The sequence below is a fragment of the Falco punctatus genome (genome assembly GCF_963210335.1).
Source record: "Falco punctatus genome assembly, chromosome: 2".
NCBI lineage: Eukaryota > Metazoa > Chordata > Aves > Falconiformes > Falconidae > Falco > Falco punctatus.
The window spans coordinates 95,614,660-95,634,934 of NC_137581.1; the positions used below are offsets into that span (position 1 = coordinate 95,614,660).

General features: G+C 40.6%; 1 protein-coding gene across 5 annotated transcripts in view; it reads left to right on the top strand.

Annotated features, from left to right (window-relative positions):
• Positions 1-20,275, top strand: part of ARHGAP6 (Rho GTPase activating protein 6) — a 344,557-nt gene that overhangs the window by 197,107 nt on the left and 127,175 nt on the right. The window contains exon 1 of one of the 5 annotated variants that reach the window (XM_080376891.1): positions 2,477-18,757. The exons of 3 other annotated variants lie outside the window; for them this stretch is intronic. The gene's annotated coding sequence lies outside the window, so the exon portion shown is untranslated. One more of the 5 variants, XM_080376889.1, reaches the window with a different exon arrangement.

A 20,275-nucleotide genomic window follows, 5' to 3' on the forward strand; every position in this document is an offset into this window, starting at 1 on the left:
GGACAACTTCATTCTTTCCTGTGTGCGTTATATGTCTGGATTTCCCCGTTTCAAGCTCTTGTGATCAGGTTGCCCAGCACACCAACTTTCCTCCCACCAGGCGCTGTGCTTTATTAGCCATCACTGGATTTAATGCTGTTCCACTTCAGCGTGTTGCTTTATTATGACATATGTGTTGGGTTAATGGGCATGAGGTGCTTGGCTTTGCAAGCTGATACAGCAATCTCATTTTATTTTTCCTGTTCTAAACTTTATTAATTTAGATATTAGGATGGGTTTAATGCAGTATCACTTAGATTAGCAAAATCTTAAAATCATTCCTGTAAGTCAAATCCCTTAATGCATTGTCTCATCTGTGAAACTCTTAGCCAAGGCTGCTTTCTAGCACTGGTAACAGGCTGTGAGCTGTGATCTGGCTATGAATAAATGCAATGCAGTTAAGTCTACCCTGATAAAATTTTTGGCATTACTCCTATTGTATGTGGAACTTAAAAAACATACTTGATTGCTGTGTGGCTTGTAGTGTACTTCTGTCTGCAGGACACTGATCCTAATCCCTTCAATGTGAATGGGAGTTGTTTCTTCTCTTTCTGGAGTCAGCTGAAAAAGTCTGCAGTCTGTTCCCTGCCCCACTCGCCCCGACATTGCTGGTATGTCAGACACTCTAGCACTGCATAAGCATTCTCAGGTGTCTGTCTCATTTTTCTTCTAGAAATGGCTTTGCATAGTGGCTCTTTAACTGGGCATTGACTTCATTTGTAATCATCATGACATGGAGGGCAGAACAACCTTTACTATTTTATAGGACTCCTCAGTATTTTATTACTAATAATTATTAACATGCCGTGCCACTGTACAGACAGTACAGGATGCAGCTATATCCAGTTGTGGATAAATGCTTGCCAAACATGACAAGTACATCCTCTTTAACTCTGTTGGTGAGGAACACTAGGCTGGTTGAAGGCATAAAGACTTCTCATGTTGTCCTGTCTTTAAGTAAAATTCCACAGCTGATGCTGTTTTGACGTCAGTGAAAGTAACGTGTCACATTTGTTATGGAGTATGCAGTTAACTCGTTGGGCCCATTTGCATCCCTTTCTGTGTGGTCAGGAGACACTGAGTGGGGACAGAGCTTTTGCGAAAAAGCATCCTGGCAAGAAGGCAAGGCAAGAGACTTAAGGCAACACTGTTCTGGGTTGAGTGTCGGCATCAGACAGATGCCAGTACTTGTGGATTTTGAATGCAGCTGCCTGACAACAACTTTGAGTCCAAAGGGAAGATACTACTCTGCTCCAGAGGAATTTCAAGGCAGTGAGATGAACAAAAGCTCCTCAAAGGAAGAAATGGCCTGGCTTATCTTTATTGTTTTGTGACTTTAGAAAACATCAGTTTTTATGTTGAGAATTGCTTTCTTTGATTTGCAGTAAAAGACCAGACTGTTTCCTTGGATTTCTTCCCTAGCCACACAGGTTTTTTTGCAACTTCACATTCATTTGGAATATAAATTCTTTGAGTCAGCCTCATCATTGGCATGAAGCAGTAAAATAAAATCTAAGTGTGATGGGTTTCTTTTAAATGGAAAGGTTTATTAGCTTATTAATTTCTTGGGTAATTTGGTAATGAATTACTTGGGCAAATGTTCTTATTACATTCTTTCTTACTTCGTTTTTTGTTTGTCCCCTAAAGGAGAGCTCTTGCTTTTGGCAGCAATTTTTTTTGGCCAAATTTAGATGGAGTTCTAGTGTGCAGCCAGCATGCTTTCTTATGCTGCATAATGAAATGTGTGCGTTAACATTTTGAATTATGAAGAAATTCGTTTACATAATAACTTTTGAATATTCTGTGGAGTGTAACTATCACAATAGGTACTTTTTTATTTCAGCAGTGGACTAATTAGTGTGTTAATAGTCTGTAAAAATTCAAGACTAGTGGTAAAGGTTTGGGGAAAATAGCACGATGTACTGATTTGTTTTTCTAAATGATATTTTGCCATATTTTCTCAGCTGATCAGTAAGCTACTGGAGATAAACAGAAACTTCTATCTGACAGAAGTTTTATGGGTTTAAAACAGCTCTTCTTTCCTCTGGGAAGGGTAGAGAGGGAAAGTATTAACTGGCTCGAGTCTACTGATAAGTTTCAATGAATGGCACTGTCAGGTTAACAACTGTATTTCTCCGCATACATTCCTGCCAGTTTTACAAGTACTGTCTAATATGACTTGTACCAGGGATAAATTAGAAGTTATCTTTTTTTCTTTCTCATTTTTTACAGAATTAGAGAATAGTTAAGATTGTAAAGGTGCCTCTGGAGATCATTTAGTCGAGGGGTCCTCAAACTACGCCCGTGGGCTGGATACGGCCCCCCACGTTCCTCAATCTGGCCCCCGGTATTTACAGACCCCCGTGACCCCCTCCCCGCCCCCCCCCCCCCCCCCCCCCCCCCCCCCGCCGGGGGTTGGGGGGGGGAAACCAAGCAGCCGCAGATGACGGCCTGCCACTGCATCCGCGCGCCGGCACCCGGGTTAAAAGGTTTGAGGACCCCTGGATTAGTCCAACCCCCTACTCAGAGTAGGGTCAGCTACAGCAGGTTGCTCAGGGCTGTGTCCAGTTGTGTTTTGGGTATCTCCAGAGACAAGACTGCACAGCCTGTCCGAGCAACGTGTTCCACTGTTTGACCACTCTCGCAGTGAAAGTTTTTGCTTATGTTTAAGTGGGATTTCAGTCTATGCCCGCTGTCTCTTATCCTGTCACTGGGCACCACAGAGAAGAGTCTGTACTTCCTCCCCCCATCAGGTATTTTCACATGTTGATAAGACCTCCCTAAGGCTTCTCACCTCCAGCATTCAGCCTCCCTTTGGATGAGGGACATTCCCATCCCTTGATTATTTGTGTGGCCCTTTGCTGGAGGACTTTCTCCAGGAAGTCCCTTTCTCTTTTGTACTGGGGAGCCCAGAACTGGGACCCCAACGTTCAAGGTGTCTCACCCAGGCTGAGTAGAGGGGAAGGATCCTCTCCCTTGACCTGCTGGTGACACTTCTCCTAATGCAGCTTATGCAGCTTAGGAAGCTGTTTGCCGCCTTTGCTGTGAGGGCGTATTGCTGGCTCGAGTTCAGCGTGTTGTCCACCAGAACCAGGACCCTTTTCTGCAGAGCTGTTTCCCAGCCTGGCAGCCCTGCTGCATTCGACTTGCATGCCGGACATTCCCACCTTCCCCCCACGTGTCCCTAGAGGTGTAGCAGGTCTGCCATGATGTGGGCCTGACAGGCAACCTTGTCATGGCGTTTGCGTACCTTGGTGCAGCATGCCAGCACTGTCCTACGGGCAGCGTAGGCAGTCTGCGTGCCCGTTAACTCCCGTGGCATTTGACATCTGTAGGTGGCTTATGCACCTCATGATGGCTGCTTGACGTAACTGGAGCGCGCCGCTAGGAAGTGTGGTCCCAGGGTTGACATCAATCCTGTGTGCTCAGTCCGTGCACACAGTGTAGACAAGAGCACACAAGCTTGGTTCTGCACTCAGCTTTCTCTGTTGTGGGTATCTTTGTGTCTCACCAAAAAGTGAGCTAGTATCCATAAGGTTTTGATACAAGGAGAATTGCTGCTCTTCTCAAAAGCCAGTGTAGATCTGTTGTTATTCTATAACCACTTTCCCCAGTGTTTTATAGGTGCAAGTAATCTCTTTTTTTAGTGTAGATCTTTCACTTATAATAAGGAAAAAACCCCAACCCACAAACTTGCTTGTTAAACCAACAAAAATTACTAAGATTCAGGAGCAGATGTGGTACCTGTAACTACTTTTAGCTTCCTATCTAAGTTGTGCCGGATTGTAGCTCAACACTACATTGTGTTTTCATTTTTATGAAATGTAGGAAGCTGGAAGGCTTTATGCATGTTTTGGAGCCAAGAAATCCTGCATGCAGATGTAAAAGACATCTTGTGAAATCTTTATCAAATGAGAATAATGTTCTGAAATAAAAGCAAAGCAATCAAAGATGCTCTGTAACATTTTCTTTGCAAATTATGCCACAATGCTTTAAAAAGGCATTAAATATGGGTTGTTTTTGTCAGATGCAAAGATGCAATTCTACCTTCCTAAATGCATAAGAATCAAAATGATAATCCTGGCTTTCCAGTCAACTCTTCTCTTCCTCTAAGTGAGGAAAACTTATCCATGTAATGCCAATACGTGGAAGAATTAATTGCTTTAATAGGTGAACAATCAAAAGTACTGAAGCCTTGCAGTCCATCCTTGCAGAGAAAGATGTCAAAAAAACAAATAGATTATTTTTTCCCTTTTCATTTTTTTTATTGTGTAACCTTGTATCAGTGATGAAAATGTCTAATATTGCCTCTGTATTTGGAGCAGAAGTTCTTAAATGAATATGAAGGTCCTATGTAAAACTTTTTTCCCCCCTTGACTTCCTGCCAGCAGGTATTTGTTATCTCAGAGATGTACAGCATTTAAAAGGTTTAGTCATTTTAGGCTCAAAGTGGTGTTGTAGTCCTGAAATATCCATGTTGCCCTGAATTAGGAGGATGAAAACTCCAAAGTAGGTTGTTGTTTTGCTCTAAATATTCAGCAGAATAACGAAGAATGAAAATTTCCTTTAGCTGCTCATCGACAGGCAGTCTTACACGGTAGCAACTAAATAAGGACTAGAAAAGAGACATGCCCAAGTCTAAACATTATAAATTATAAATGTTCAATAACTCTTCTGGAAAATAACAGTTCAGTCCAAAAAGCAGGTGGACTTTGAAATGAGACTTAAAAAGTATTTGTAATGGTAGTAAGATCCTATGGAAGACTGGTGGTGTCTTCTAACCACAGATTGTTGTGATGAGCCGTGTGTAGCTGTAGTGAAGAGCACAACTGTTGAAAGAGAATGAACCATTTCTGGAGTCCTGAGACAGCTGAGATAAAACCAGCTGGACGAAGCATCTCCACTTGGTGAAAGGAAAGGGGGAAGGAGAAGCAGACTGCTGAGCTCTTGAGGGGAAAAAAAAGTGTTCTTACTTTTCTGCTAATCTTGGATGTTCCTCATGACCAGTCAGTTAGCCAAATATTTCTGTTTTACAGGCTGAGGTGCTTTGTCATCTCTTCGTAGCCTTGTTCTGGGCTGTGAATGTATGCTCTTGGAGGTGTGCAAGAAGAAGGAATGTGCCTGGACTACATATGCTGATGTAGAAATGATTAATGTTTTAGGAGACTTTTTTTTTTTTTTCCTAACAGTGGCTGTTTCCGCTTAAGCTGAGCAGTATTCGTTTTATGCAATGTTCACAAAGTTTTTGGACTGAACTGCTAGTACTTCTCAGTAGTCCACAGAGGAATCTCTACAAGATCTGGACTGCACGAAGTGCCTATGTCTGAAGCCTGATCATAAATACATAGATGTATGAAATGAGATAAGGATGCATCGGAGGAGAAGTACCTGTTCCCTTTTAAAGCTTTCTGCTCTCATTGAAAAGTTTTCCCCATTGCTGTCCTGTGTGCAAAGGGCAGTTGTGTCTGATAAGCGGGCTTCACATTGCTCCTTACTGTTAAGATCCTAGCCCCGGGGTACCTCCCTCTTCACTTCCCTGTTACAGCCCTCTGGCACCTTAGCTCCACTGGAGCTCCTTACAGCCCTTGGTGTAGACCACAGAGATGTTCTTCCTAACTGAGGCAGTAGCCTCAGTAGCTTAAGTATTCACTTAAGCTCACTTCTGTTGCTTAGTGTTTGCTGAACCTGCAGAAAGTCTTCCAAGAAGTTATCCTCTGCTCATGAGGGAGAACACTGCATTTATGATCCTTGCCACACATTAACCTAATTTGTCCTTTTAATTCTTAGGAGCTAGGACTTAATGATACTCTTTCTAGCTGGGAAAGAATGAGTTTCTGTTTGACTCTCAGTAGCTAGCAATGTCACATGGTTAATGTTTGGGGGGCATTAATGTTTTGCTATATTGCTAAACACAAATATCCCACTGGACATTTGGAAGCTGATTTGTTGCAGTACAGTTGGGATTTTAAAATGAGAAAGCTCCCAGGTCTGCCCATTTTGTGGGGCTGCTCCCCAGAGTCTGTGGCTGTGTTCTTCAGTCTGTCAGAGAAACTCTTCGTCAGTAGAATGAAATGAGTATTAGAGATGACCTACTAACTCTATCACTGTATGTATCTTTACAGAAGACTTTATAACTCTCCCCGCCCTGCAGTTCCCTTTGAAGGTGACCAAGGCTGCCATGTACACAAAATCCTCTTTAGTCTTGCAGTGTGTGTGATTATTCTTACACTGGATGTATTTGTAACTGACAGGACCAGGCTTGGTGTATCACTGCATGAAAGAAAGGCTATTGTGGCATGTGTCAGTTAAATCATCTAGGTGGTAGAAAGTACTTCTTTTGGATTTTTTTCAGATTCTGCTTTAGGAATTGCCTCTTCACTGCTAGTACAGAGAAGGCAGGTGGGGGCAATTTTGAGGGGTAGCAATCTGCATGTGCCTTGTGCATGGTAAATGGCCAGGTGTGTGGTGCTGTTCTCGCAGGTTACGTGCCGCAGTAAGAGCGGGAGGGATGACTTCTTGCTGAGACTTTTGGAGGTGGGAACCTAGCACAAGAGGAGCCCCTTGGGAGTGTGCGATGGCAATATAAATTTTTGTTAGTGTAACTAACTGAAGTGTTTGAGGTGGGGTGTTGAAAAGGCAGAATGCTTTTCGCTTGTGACTTGTCACCTTGGGTGAAGAGATTGGCTCCATCTGTTGTCATTTAAGATAATCACTGTTCTTCAGACAGCGTGATGTTTTCTGTCCAGTGGTATTATCATATCTGCTTTTGAATCTCCATTATTTAAACATTCTTAGAAGCTTACAAAACAACTCTCCTCATGCATCTGTATTTTATTTGGTAAAGGTGTTGGAGCCCAGTCCTTTGTTGTCTTCACATTTAACTTTGAGGAGACACCACTGATGACAGTCAGGTTAGGGAAGAGAATGAGGGGATTCGGTCATTTAAAAAAAATGTCTAGAGGATTCTCATTGTACTAAATTTTTATGTGTAATAAGAACATTTCTTTTTATATTGATCTGATTAGCACCATGACTGTGTCCAGCAAGAATCTGCCTGTGGTGGCCTGCCTGCACCTGAAGTGCCTGTGGGCCAGGGGGGTTGTGCCTCCCTGGTAAGGAGAGGGGTAGGCATGACAGTTGTGTGTCACACGGAGGAGACGCTCGTGGAGGAAGTGTGCATGCAGTCCCACGACACGTTGGGCTGCTGATGTAATTAGTTTATGCTGAGAGAGGAACCCTAATTACAGTCTAGTAGGATGGCAAACCACAATCAAAACAGTGACATTTGTACACAATGTGAAGAAGCTCATTTAATCCTCAGGCAAATCTCAGAGGTCAGGTCCTTTCATCCCATTGCCTCGTCTTGGCAGAGTTCCAGTGCCGAGGGATAGTCCTGTCCTCACTCTGTAATTCCTCCACCAGACAGCCTCCCCAGCCAGAAGAGACTGTCTCTCTCAGCCATATTACCTCTACAGGCCTGGTGAATGCATGCTGTGCTGGAAACACATTTTGCTGTTGCTTAATTGTATTTTAAAGCAGTTCTCAATGAGCTGCTTCCCTTCAGCCCCCGATCTCCTCCCGTCCTAGCCAGGGTTGCATACATTCGAGAGTTTAGGGAGCCAGGATGTGAGGAGGCTGCTGTGGTTGGTGAGGGATGAAGGGAGAGATGTGTAGGCTTCCAAACACGTACGACGAGATGGCACCACACATGAATGGGGGGTGGGAGGGCTGGTTTACTGGTGTACGGGGTTTAAGGGGAAAAGGAGAGCTAGCAGGCTGAGCAAATGGCAGACTGTGGGAGGTAAGGGCAAAGGCAAACCAAGACCTGAGAAGAGAGAGAAGGGCAGAAGGATACAGTGAGTCTGAAGCTGCTCTGCCTGTTCAAGAGAAATGCAGGCAACCTCCTTTGATATACTTTGAGGAAAGCTGAGGGATGACCTCAAACTTATTTTGGCCAGTGCTGTCAGAAGTGCTTGTAAATTGTTTGTCTTCCACCTGATTTTTAAGAAGTTCTGTGTGCGTGTTGCTCTGTAACTTGACAAATGACAGGAAAACCAGTGAAAATTTAGCTGTATGCTAGCCCGGGAGTTTTCACAAGCAGGGAAGCAGAAGGCATTGACTCTAATAAAACCTGCACCTTCTCAGAGTTACTTCCGTAATGGTGGTGTACTGAATTGCCCGGTTATGTTCCTTGTGAATATGACATTCAAAATATTTACAAGAGCCGCTGCCTTGGAATGTCTCACTTAGCTCTGGGATGGTGGGGACTAGCGGCTGGGGTGGCCTCTGCTGCCTTGCTGCCGGGTGGGGTGGCTGCAGGGAGTCTCCATCTCGTTCTGAGCTTTGCTTTCCAAGGAGTTTATTTAACTCTTGTCACTTATTTATGATGTTCTAGCCAGCTTTTATGGGAAAGTGACATTAATTCACGCAAAGTTAGCTGTAGGCGTATATAGCTGAAAAGATACCAAGAATTGTGTGGATTGGAAAGGCAAAGACATAGTTGAAGACAGAACGCTGCTTTCCTTTCCCAGAATACACATAATCAAGGAGATAGGATTACATTAAATGGGTTGGCACCAAGAAATGAAAAGCTCTTTTAGGCTTGGTCTTGAGAGATATGGAAAGTTCTTGTTAAGCAGTAAGCATCTGAGGAGCCTCTCGCCTTTCAGGTACTCAGACCTTTGCAGGATTGAATATCTGGAGACAGTTTTTATTTTGTTTCTTTCATATCTAGTTGCCAAGTTGTCTAATATCTCCTTGACAGGGAGAGACAGGACCTAGGCAGCACGTATGGAAAGATGTATTCCAGAATAAATGATAGTTTTGTTGTTAAATGTTCTTTTAGGTCTTGTAACTTTTTTAAGAAAATGACTGAAGCCATGGCAGCGGCAAGTTTCTGTGCTTCTGTCAGAATATTCCCATCAGTGCATTATTTTTGCTGACATGCTGTATGACTTTTGAAACCTCAGATTAAGGGAGAACCCTAGAAGAAAAGTGATTAAACGTCGTAAGTTGCTCTGAGGTACCTGCAATGCAGTTCTGTTGCATTATTTGAGGTAAGAATACCTAATTTTCAGCCTGCTTCACAAAAAACCTAAAGATTGTGCAAGGTTACAATAAATAGCAGAAACAAGACTTTTTGAGAGGTTTGATGGAGTCTGTCTCAGATGGAAGATTATCTTATCATATGGATATGTTCTGCTGCATTTTCTATTACATATGACGTAAAAGGTTTGGCTGTAATTTCTTTACAGTTCTCTGACTATGTAAAGCAGCTAATAATGGTAGAAAATGTATACTCTGAAGATCCCTGGAGTAAGTGACCGTGAAGTCTAAAACAGCTTTCCTGAAGAGTTTATATTTTTGAAATGTAAGCAAGTTACATCAAAGTAAATTCAAACCTTACGTTGCTGCATATTGGCTATTAAGTAGTTTCTGCCCATTAGAAATGCTCTTACTCCATGATACATGAAAAGTGGCTTGTTCTTTTGTCACTAAAGGGTGACCTAATTCATATTCATTATGGGATTGCAGTATGAGCACAGGCTTCTCTGCTGTAATCTTACCACAGAGTTTACCCAGTGGCAGTGCTGTAGCAGCTGCCTGGTCTGCCTCTGTTTTAAGGTAAGAAGAAATCAGACAACTACTAATGAATGCTATTTGAATAAAGCAAGTAGAAGCATGGGAGGTGGTATAGAAGTTGAGAAGTTAAGGCATATGTTTTCAAAGTAATTTTTCTTTATTACATTGCTAGGATCTAGCATGGGTGTAAAGGAAGTAAGGAAGACACGTCAAAGAGTCAAGTAGTTGAAGAGGAAGAAATGGGGAAAGGAGAATGCAGAGCCCGTCCAGGCAGATGAGATAGATTAGAAGTATTACAGGGAAAAGAGACGGAGATCAATGAAGAGCAGGTCAAATGACTCCTGAATAAGCAGTGGAGCAAGTGGTTCATGCATTGATAGGTGACCAGGAGATTTTGTAGATTAAGAAGTCAATCTTTATTGAATGGAAGAAGTGAGTAATGGTTAGCTACGGTGATAGAGGATGTGGGTTATATTGTTCATCTTTATCTACTGTGAAACTAGTTACACGGGCAGTTCTGGAGTGTCAGCATTAAGATAAAATCCTGCATGACTGACCTCACTATGTGTAGTCCCCCTGACTTCAGTAGAGTATTTCTACTCCTAAGTTTTCAGTATTTTACTAACCAAACTGACAGCATGAAATAAACATACCTGAAGAGCTCTTGTAAAAAGTATGCATTTTAAGATCTGGGGCTATAGAAAGGTGGCTTCTTTAACATTTACAATTCTAAGCATTCTAGTTCCCTGTTGAAAATAGGGACCAAAGAAACCCTAGATTTTAATTTTCTGTAGAGAATAATGGCTTTATAACAGATACTAAATTATAATTGTCCTAACTTATGGTCTGTTGGACTACTTAAAGTTGAGGTGGAATCTCCCATCGTGGGGCAAATGTAACATTTCAGGAGAACCGAGTATTCTTGCTCTTTTACTGACTTTTTGTGGCATGTTACTTAACTCCTCAGTAGTTTAACTTTCACTATTTTACTATTGAGTCAGAGAATATCTGGTATTATCCTTACTTTTTCAGTTATTAAAGATCAACAGCTTGCTTTATTACACTTTTTCTAGACAATACATGCAAAGTTATTTTCTTAGACATGCCTTTCTAATATGGCTCTAAAGCATTAGAAAAGTAGTCACTCCAAACTAAGCAAAGATCTGCCATTTCTGCCTTGCTGGGTTAATGTTACCTGGGTTTAGATTTTATATTGCTGGATAATATCTTTTCAGTGAAATCTTTTAGTGAAGCTGTCAGACATATTGATGAAATTTGTCTTTATATAAAACATTTCTTTATGAAGTTTTCTATAATCCCTCCCCAAGTTCACATCAATATGCTGTATATTTATGAAAGGTGCTTATGGAAAGTTAGTAAGTATGTATGTTAGCCTGTATGCATATTAGGATAATTAGTGTGCTGTGGATGAAAGAAAAAATGAATGGCAAATGAATATGTGTGTATGCCTACTTTGCCCTCCTTTTTGGTGGAATTATTGAGCACCTGGTGTCAGGAGGGGAATGGGTTGTAACTTCATTAGAAGAACTTAAGAAAAACCTTCCTTTGTTGTAATTTCTCTTGAAATAACTGTTGTAGTATAGTCTTTCATTTACATGTATATGATTTATAGTCTGTAATATATACATTTCTCAAATGCCTTCATTTGTAAAATCACCTTGGAAATTCATCAGTCTAATTGATGTAGTTGGTATATTGTAATTCTTTTTCTTTCTTTGTGCTGTCTCACTTTAATCTTGTTGGTTTTTTTGTAACCTGTTGACAGATTAAAATAAATACTTAGCTAGTAACAAGCCTTTATTTTATTTTTTTTTCATATAAAAGCTTCTAATTGGTCATGGCTCGGAGACACTTTGTCCCTGTCTGTGCCAAACTCAACAGCAACCAAAAAAACCCCTAACAACAACAAAAAATCTAAACATAATTAAGGGTTTTGTAAATCACAGGAGATACATGGGAAAAACTGTTAATAACTTAAATTCCATAATTTGTCTTGTGCCACTTAGCATAGTGTGAAAAGTGGAAAAACTTCTTGATTTTCTTTGAAGTCACAAAGAATTGCATGTTTTATGGTGGCATTCTTAGAACATATTTTGCCTCCACTTTTTTGTTACAACTTTTTTGCTGGGCCATGATGTGGGGCAACTGACCTAATGTGCAAGATACAGAGAGTGAGGGGAAAGCACTAAAGAATATTTTATATCCTGGTACAATATTTCTGTTCCAATAGGAGATTAAAAATAATACTTAATAAAGGAAAGTGGAAGAAAGTTGGAAATATAATTCATAATAGGAGGACTTGGCTTTAAAAACTTGAAATATTTGCACTTTATAATTTGCCTGCCTTTGTTGCCAGTAAAATTATTTTCAATAATCTCTGTGCTTTCTCAATACATTATGTTGTGAAAAAGTAATTACTGAAAGACCTAAGGTGGTACAGAAAAGCTATTCAGACCAAAATGTTAATTTTCATTCAGGGACACAGTAAAAAAATTGTGTTTGAATTGTAAATGGTTCCCACATGTATAAATAAAATAGAGAAAAAATATTTCTGAATTCAACTTTCATGTTATGTTAATTAAAACAGAAGCTTAGCTGAGTAACTGTATTGGGAAATACTTTTAAGATGAATAAATTGCCATCTGTTGCTTACCATAAGTGTTCTGTATAGTTTGTTTCATACAGATTCTTTCTTGTTTTGCAAGTGGTGAAGCTTTGGGGTTTTTTTAATTGCTTCTACAGGAGGCATTTTTCCCTTGCTGCCCCATATGTTTTACGAAGATGGTAAATTAGCTTTCGGTGCTCATTTCAGTTCGTCCTGCTGATCCTATCTTCAAATCCACCTGGAGTCTCCTGTGAGACCCATGGGATGCAGGTGTGAGGCTATGATGCTGAGGAACACCTCACCCCTTGGGCAGGCACCCTGAGCTCCCAGCTCTGGTGTGACCGGCCTCCTGCTCACTCTTCGTGTCGCATTTTCCATGCTGATGCTCATATCCCAGGGGGTGTGAGCGGGCTGAGAGCTGGTGCAATGCAAGCCTCTGCTGGGTGATGAGTGCGGTCCAGTGCTCTGAAGTCACGTAGGCTGGGACACCTGCATCTCCTGCTGCTTAGGGGCTGGCTTGAGCATCAGCTTATTGGCATGGCAGTGGTTATGAGAGCAGTTGGTTGTAACTCGCCTTACTTCTTGTACTTCCCAGAGGAATGCTCTTGCTTCTGTTGGAAGCGTTGAAGGATTAAAAGTGAAGCATCAGGACTGACTGTCATTTTTGCAAACCTGACCTTTGAAATTTATTTTTTCCCAGTTGGCTTTTACTGAGGTGAAGGGGAGCTGTGTGTGGTCAGTGCTCCTGACGGAGCCAGCCGTTCGCTGAAAGAAGGAGCTGTTTGGCTCAGCAGCAAGAAGCAGTGGAGGTTCAGGTGCTGCAGGTGGTTTTCTGACCTCTCTCACTCCTCCAGTTCACCAAGGGTATTTCCTACTCTTCACTGATGGATAGACTTTTCTTCGCTTGTCACCATGTAAAGTATGTTTTTATAGCTCTTAAGTGCGTAAACATGTATTGCTACAGAGTTACTAGCATCTCTTTACTTTGCTGCTGCTTGTGGTACTAAGATGGTTTTACCAAGGTCTAATATAATAAATTATAAACCATTAAATAATTGTTTAGGAATGTCCGACTTGAGCTCGTTATACTTGTGAGGGCTAGTTTAAATTTTGTTGGTAAATGGAAACTATTTTCCGTAGTAGTTTCGGACTCTGAACAGCTGAAGCATCTGCAAACAGATTCAGCAGAGTGAAAGCAGTAAAACCAGCACTGCTTGGGCTCCTCTCCTCCCTTCTGTGTGGGAAACATGATGTTTTCTAACCAGATAGTGGGAATGTTTTCTTCTGCAGGCCTGAGTCACTTGTGAGGAATTCTAAGATTAATGCACAAGATTAATTTTCTCACTGCCACCTTCTCCATTGCAAAAATGGAGGTTTGCTTGGCTTTGAATTTTTCTCTTGTTTCTTGCAAAACTTCAGGTACTCTGAGCATCTTTAGTATAGATTCAAACCCAGGTTTTCTCTGTAAAATCTGTCCTTTCCTTTCAGCAACTCTAAGCACAGAAACTGATGTAAGTTTCTTTCAGACTTAGCTTTTTTAGAGTGCAGCAATTAATCTTTCTGTTTGCTCTGGTGCATTTTGTGCACTGGTGCAATATACAGAAAACATCCTGTTCTCAAAGAGCTGGGAACAGGAGATTTTACTTCTTCAGAGTTCTCTAGATATACAATATCAATTTAATTAAATTTTGTCCATTTTCAACATAATATTAATTATATATAATCTGTAAATACATCTGTTCTCAAATGGCATTTATATTTAGTACTGGTTTCTCTAAAAGAGATTATGCTCACTGTCTTCTTTCTTAATTAAGCATTAAGAATTATTGAAAGAATTAGTCTTAAGTACTAAAAAGAAGAGATAAAGGATGCCTTCTTGGGTTGCTCTAGAGCAAGCACTACTGTCTACGTATTGAATCTCATCAAAGGCTCATGGCTAACAGTGGACCAGTTCTTAGTGCAGGTGATTTTCCTGTGGCACATACTGCACAGATGTTCCCACTGAATTTGAGTGAAAAGACTTAACAACTCTTTCTGAAATTAATTAGCTGCCTGTTGAAGTAATTTTAGCAAAAGCAGTAATACAAAAATGAGTTAATGTTCCCATGGCCAATGCACCCTTGTTGATATTTTTTTAAGATTTAACACACATAGTTGAAAGCCATCTTAAGTGAAAGGAGTCCAAATGGCTTTTTCTCTGTCGTGTGTAGGTAACAACACGCTCCGTGTGCTAGCTCTAAAGGAGCAGGGGCAAAGCTCCAGGTATCTTCCTTTGCACTTTGGCCTGGGCATAGGTTTCCTGCACGAACTGTAACAGCTTTGTCCTGCTCTAACCATCACTGCTGCTTTCCAGGCTGCGGGGGAAATGCCTGGCTTTCCTCCTGCCCTCCGGTGTCCCAGTGCTGCTGTGCACAGAAGAGGGAGAGGTGACACAGAGGTGATGATGACAACTGGCTCTGGGTCAACGAGTGTCTTTCTGTCTCTTGTTTGGTTAAAAGGAAATGAGTCTGGAGAGCTAGGAGGAAGAAATTGAGATGCTTCAAATGAGTATGTGTGTAACTTGTATCACAGGTACCACTGCTGTGCATCATGTGGCTGTGCGCCTGCTAATGCTGGTCGGTTGTGCTCTCTTTGATGGTCATATGGTTGGAGAAGTAATTATTCCAGTCAAGCCTACAAAAAAAAAAAAAAAAAAAAAAAAGAAAAGATAATTTCCATTTTAGATAGGTTGCTTTCTCAAAGAGGTTTATTTGTCGTGAATGCATGTAAAATCCTACTCCGCTGATATCATTGAAATTTCTGCCACATTCTTCGTTTAGGGTAGATGTTTACTCAGGGTACCTGTAGTATTGAGGGGCAGAGATGATCTTGCAGGAAATGTCTCATTCTGCTCTTTGGGATTCTGGTTTTCCACTGTGATGAGCGGATCATGGGGGGCAGGAAACACTAACATTAAAACTCTTGAAAATTTGTCATTTCATTGAATCAATGAGAAGGCCTAATTAGTAATTGAAAAGATAATTAAAATTTGACGGGCTGCTAAGATTTGTATGTCACACTGTCTTTTTCAATAGTACTTTTCTTTAAATTATTCATTACTTTTGGGGCTTTTTTTCTTTTCTGGCTTCTTGCATCTGTTTGGTTTCTTATTTCAGTTCTTTGTATGCCTTGTATTTTTCTTTGTCTGTTGTTGATACCCTATGTCATTCTGTGGTCTCCCTGTTTACGTTTTCCTGCTTTTCCTCCATAGTACTTATACTCTGACTCTGTTGCTTTCCTACTCAGTCTCATGTTGTGTACTCATTAACTTCCCATTAATTCTTTCGGGTATTCAAAACTTGCTTCTACAATTCATGAGCTTTCTTTTGTTTCTTTCTTGTTATACCAGAATCAAGACTGGTCATTATTTATATTTACTGACATAATTTTCTGAGACTTTTGTACCATTATGTAGAAACAAAGGCAAGCATATATTTTGTGTGCATAAAATGGTTAGAAATGAATTACTAGCGTAATGGATAAAATCTTCCTCTTGATTCCAAGAAAGTCATTTTTTCAGTTGAGCTCTCTAGATAACCTTGTTAGTTTGGATTGTCCATATTCAGATCATCCCCTTTCTATTTTCCCCATATTAGTCCATTATTAATTTAGGACTTATTCTCTGATCAATGACAAAGTTCAGATAACATGGATGACAATTCTGATTTAGTCTAAGTGGGAGGGGAATTGGTCTTAGTAAGACTAATTGAAAATATCTGAAGCACCACATAGATCTTAACAAGCCAGCATGTCAGGTTAAACCCAAGAGGAAACAGACTGAACCATAAACTGCAAAGGGCTTCCTGAGCATCTGAGGCCTTCTTTGAAGACATTTATTTTATTTATAGTGTATGTTACCCCAGTATGTTTCTAAACAGAGAAGACGGAGGAGTTGGAGTCATAAGAGTAAGGAAGTGTACTTGAAATTTAGCATCAAAAGCCTCATACTGTGTTTCAGCCTGACAGTTGCTGTAAAGCATTTGGAGAACAGAAAGGATTAAGCCCTGGATCTTGAAGGATGCACGCTCATACTTGCGTGGTGAGTAGGAGGGTGTGGTCTGCATCTGAGATTGATGGTGGAATTCCATTCCTGCCTCTACAAATGGTTCCTCTCTGACCTTAAAATGTTTCCTTGGGGCTAAATTAAAATCTGGAGGAAAGTGTCAAGCTGCAAAGTCGTAATAGATATTTGAAATACTTAGCTTTTTCTGGAGAGACAACTACAGCCTTGAGCATGTGCCTGAGCTCACTGTGCTGTGGGAAGGATGAAGCAAGTGCCATAACATAGACCTGCCAGAGTGCCCGACAGGACTGCACAAGACCCAGAAAATTCTGGTACTCCAGTGTAGCTTGGCAGGAAATTCAAACTCCAGTTTCTTGGAAAAGCTACAAGCCACTGGATTAGAGAATAGCCTAAGATCAGGAATCTCCTCGTTTGTCTTATACTGGCACTGGTATATAGGTTGGGATGTTTTTTTTGGTGGTGGTGGCTGTTGTTTTTTGGGTTTGATTTGTTTTTTGGTGGTTTGGGTTTTTTTTTTTTTTTTCTTTCCAGAAATATATCCCCACATCTGCTTAGTATACTGCCCATGAGGCTCTTCTGTAAAAGAAGAACCTATTTCCATGTGTTTTGAATGAAGGCTTTGGTCATCCTTCTGTTCTGTGAGCATGTGGCCTTTTAGATGTACCTCTGGGAGGCCACTTTCTGAACTTCCCTCTTTTGAATCGCTGCTCTGTGGACCTTAGGGTGGTGTGGCAGGGCCAAGGTATGGAGGATTGACTAGACCGACATTTTATTGATCATGCCAGAAGGGCTGTAGATGCCTGGGCAGTCTGAACACCTATGTACGGTCCCTGTTAAGCATCTAACACAAACCTTTCATCTTGGCCTTCCCACATGTACATTGGAGCAATTATTGAGGACTCGATAGTTCACACAAATGTGGATTAGCCCCCTCTGATGCTCTGTGGATTCCATATGCTGTACATGTTTCTACTAACTTAGCTTACAAACTAATCATAATTGATTTGTTCTTACTAGTCACAAGTCTCAAATGATGTGAGGTATTATTTCCACTTGATTTCGAATACTCGGCTCAGAGCAGAGATGTTGATTTTTAAAATAAAATCAAACAGTCATTCTTTATGCTCTCAACATCTAGCAAGAAACAAAGGTTTACCTTCTGATTTTTCTCTTTATAGGAGCTTCTGTAACAACTAAATGATAATCCTTAGACTGAACTCTTCTACATCATTATGTCTTTTTGAGGTCTTGCACTCTTTATGCTAAACTACAACAACATGGCATTGGGACCATCAGTAGCAATTGGGACTACTTTATCACCAGTCTTCATCATTATTCACTATGTAAAATCTTTACCCAGAGGACATGTACTTATTCTTCAGGGACAAATGCAACTTATGATGTCTCTAAGCCTTTCTATGGAGTGCTGCTTTTCAAATGTTTCAAAAGACTGTTAAAAATGCTGTGAAAAAGCCTAGTCACCAAAAACCTGAACATTTCTGTCTCTCTTGATTTATGAAGTACTGACTGAATCTGCAAAATAAATACCTTCAGGAACAATACGAGAAAAGTTGTGAACCTGAGTCAGGCTATGTTTAGCCCTTCTGGAAAGGTTTTCCTTCTGTCCAGCCTTTTTGCCAGTTAAGACATTAGTAGAAAAACGTTGATAAACAAGGTATGAAAGCAGAACAAACGTGTGGTCTTGCTCCTGCTAACATTTCCTGGAAGACTGATGTGAACTTCCTTTAGGGCAAGGTTGTGTCCCTGTTTATATACAACAGGGAGAGAGAAGGTATGGGATCTATACTGGGGTGCTGTAGCAGCTCTGCCTTGCTGGGTAGCTCTCACTGAATTCCTTTCTCTCCAGCTAGCTTAATTTAGCTTACCGACATTACTAGGGACCCTTTGAACGTGGCGTCACAGTTTGGGATTCTACTTCCTGGATTTCTGCTTTCTTGAATGATGTACAGGCAGACCCAAGCATTTCAGAAGTGAATATTGATTTGGGGTACCTCAAGTTTAGGTTGACCAACCCAAGCCATTGGTTTTTTTTGGTTTTTTTTCAAAGGTTGAGGGCTCATCAACAATGCACCTCAAAGAGCTTCACGAAGTGAGTGTTTTTAACCTAATTCTAAGGCAGCATATTTATACAAAAAAACATACCCCATGTCACAGAGAACAAGATTGTCACTTTGCTGATTCCTGGAGGCTTACTTGCTGTTAAGATTTGGGAGGGGGAACACCAGAAGCAGCACACACTATCTATCCAAAGCAGCAAGCTCTATTGTATAAGGAACAAGAACAGACTGAAGCTTTGAAGTCACACAAATGTTTCCTCTGGAGATACAAAAATGTGTGAAGTATAGAAGATCCCAATTTTTGACAAAGACTCTCATATTTATACATCTAATTGGAATAAAATTTGGCTGGTTTGCTCTTTGCAAAGCGTAAGTAGGACTTCAGTATTTTTATTATTTACATTGGTAGTTGTAATTTCTGGGCTGGATGTTCTTTAACATTCAGTGAGCTAAATTGACATCATTGGCCAATTTTGTGTGTCACATGTTGCTACATACTAACACTACTTGTTGTATGAGTGTTGATTTGAACAGGACAAGTCTCTTGCTCAGAGTAGCCTGACTGGTACTAAAGATGCCTCAGCTTCAGGAAGCACGCTATAATTAAACGCCAATAGAAATTGTTAACTTGGCAATAGCTCAAGCACATTATTGCAATGAGGCCTTGATTTCTTTTATGATAAGGTAATGCTAGAGCAAATGCTTGATTTATCCTGAATTTACAGGACTGTGACAGATCATAATCTCGTTCCTGGGCATTAGAATACTTCCCTGAAAAATAGGAGGAGGGTAGTCACTTTTTATCATTGTACTGTTGTTTTTATCGCTAACAGGGTATTCTTCATATTTTATTCTGAGTATAGTCCTGTGGGAGCTGCATAGTTATTAGGCAAAGTTAAAAGCACCAGAAAGGCAAAAAGCCTGGGTCCACTTAGGAACAACATAGGGCAGTATTGCATATGTAATACGAATGGGGAAAATTCCCTGCTTTGTAGATTCAGTAGGATGTATGAATTTCCAAATCCGATTTTGATGCCTTTTGTTAAAATAAGACAATAAATCCTATCATTGTCAAGCTACATTTCAGAGATGGTAGAATTTTTTTTTTCCACCCACCCCCTGTTTGCCTCCAGCATTTGGCTATATTCTTGAATCTAAACAGTATTCTTTGAATTTTTGTACTTGGATTTAGTATTGAATAAAAAACTCACAATATTCCCAGTGAGAAGCAAACAGAAGATGCAGTACCTCAAGCTGTAGTGTAATTTTGTTACCGAAGATTCTGATGTGCATCTGCTTGGTTAAGCAATAAGGTTATTTATTCTAATGTTTGAACCAGGTGGTAAATGAAGTGAATGTCTTGTATACAGAAAATTTTTCCACTGATACTTAGTCATTTCAGAATAAAGGAATTTGCACGTTACTCAGCTGTTTGTTCTTCCAAAAAAATTCAGCCGCATGTCTCTTGAGTTCAGTGTTAGAAACAATAAATTTATATTCATCAGCTCCATTGTGCAAAATTGTACAGATATGGCAGTTAATATGATAGTGCTGAGCAATTTGCTTCTCGTTTGCTTAACTGAGGATGGGATTCAAGCTTCACGTTCTGAGTGCCTTTCAATCTGGTGTATATATGATTAGTGACAGTGAGTCACTTCTGATGGGAATTTTAGCTTTTTCTCACGTGATGAGATAGGGAGACTTTCTGCTCCTCCCACCACCAGTTTAAAAACATTGCACAAGACAGAAGGAAGGAAGGAGGTAATCTTTCAGGTTTTCAGAGTTGCACTCTAATGAAGGAAGTGAGGAGATAGCCAGTCCGCTGGCATTTGCTGCACAGGTGTCTGCAAACCAACCAGGACAGCTGAGGTTGGGATAAAAGCGTAA